The following is a 2,009-nucleotide window of genomic DNA, read 5'->3' on the forward strand; positions in this document are numbered from 1 at the left end:
GGGGGGGGTTCGGCCCTCAGCTATTTTCTTTGGAGTAATATGGCCCTCGCCGCTTTACGAGTTGGGCAGGCCTGCTCTAAAGTTTTACATTATTTTGTTTTTGAGTGCAGTTAAGTAACAAAAAAAAATCTACATTTGTAAGTTGCACTTTCATAATAGAGATTGCACTACAGTACTTGTATGAGCTGAATAGAAAAATACTATTTCTTTTATCATTTTTACAGTGCAAATATTTGTAATGAAAAGTGATAATATAAAGTGTGCACTGTACATTTTGTATTCTGTGTTCTAATTGAAATCAATATATTTGAAAATGTAGGAAAACATCCACAAATATTTAATAAATTTCAATTGGTATTCTGTTGTTTAACAGTGAGATTAAATTAATCGCAATAAATTTTTTTAATTTGATTAATTTTTCTGAGTTAATCACGTGAGTTAACTGTGATTAATCAACAGCCCTACTTGAAAGTGTTCTGCTCATTAATAAGCTATTAAAGGGGATGTTGTACACTGTGGGGAAGTGTACAACTTATAGCTTTGTTTGAAGTGTCTTAAGGAGACAGTTGAAGGGGGAGGAGGGGGAATGGTAGGCTAGCTTGGGAAGTGAGTTGTAGGTGTAGGAAATATTTTAGGGGGGGGCGGAAAACAGTGAGCGACAAGTAGAAAGAGACAAGAAAAAGTTGAGTTAGACAGAGTTGAAGAGGATGGGACTAATAGACAAAAGCAGAGAGCAAGGTTTTCCTTAAGCAGTGTACTTGCACCATTGCATACCCTCTGGCAGCCACTGTGCAATTAACCTTGCTCTAACTTGCAGCAGCCTTTCCCCAGCTGCCTATTAGCTGAACTGCATAGAATCAGAGATTAGGGTTGGAAGAGACCTCAGGAGGTCATCGAGTTCAACCCGCTGCTCAAAGCAGGACCCCAACTAAATAATCCCAGCCAGGGCTTTGTCAAGCTGGCCCTTAGAAACCTTTAAAGATGGAGATTCCACCACCTCCCTAGGTAACCCTTCACCACCCTCCTAGTGAAATAGTGTTTCCTAATATCCAACCTAGACCTCCCCCACTGCAACTTGAGACCATGGGTCCTTAATCTATCATCTGCCACCACTGAGAACAGCCTAGCTCCATCTTCTTTGGAACCCCCTTCAGGTAATTGAAGGCTGCTATCAAATCCCCCCTCACTCTTCTCTTCTGCAGACTAAATAAGCCCAGTTCCCTCAGCCTCTCCTCATAAGTCATGTACCCCAGACCCAAAACTGGACGCAGTACTCCAGATGTGGCCTCACTAGTGCCAAATAGAGGAGAATAATCATTTCCCTCGATCTGCTGGCAATACTCCTACTAATGCAGCCCAATATGTCATAAACCTTCTTGGCAACAAGAGCACACTGTTGACTCATATCCAGCTTAAGAATGGCCGTACTGGGTCAGACCAAAGGTTCATCCAACCCAGTATCCTGCCTTCCAACAGTGGCCAATGCCAGTTGCTGCAGAGGGAATGAACAGAACAGGTAATCATCAAATGATCCATTCCCTATCACTCATTCCCAATCACTCATTCCCAGCTTCTGGCAAACAGAGGCTAGGGACACCATCCCTGCCCATCCTCGCTAATAGCCATTGACGGACAATGGCTTCTCGTCCACTGTAATCCCTAGGTCCTTTTATTCAGAACTGCCGCTTAGCCAGTCGGTCCTCAGCCTGTGGCAGTGCATGGGATTCTTCTGTCCTCAGTGCAGAACTCTGCACTTGTCCTTGTTGAACCTTTTATTGGTCCAAGGTTTGCAAGGAGAGGAAAGCATTGCACTGGCCCGATGTTTCTCCTCTGATGGGGAGGGCGGAGGAATTGCAAGTCATTTACTGCCCCTATACATTGCTGAAGTGCCATACTGGGGTCAGAATCAGCCCTTAATTACACTGGGTAATGAGCTACCTGACTTAGCTAACTAGTTATGACAAACCATAAATTAAGTCTTTGTCTACACTACACAATTAAGTCGACCT

The sequence above is a fragment of the Terrapene carolina genome, unplaced genomic scaffold (genome assembly GCF_002925995.2).
Source record: "Terrapene carolina triunguis isolate 2854851 unplaced genomic scaffold, T_m_triunguis-2.0 Scaffold69, whole genome shotgun sequence".
Taxonomy (NCBI): Eukaryota; Metazoa; Chordata; order Testudines; family Emydidae; genus Terrapene; species Terrapene triunguis.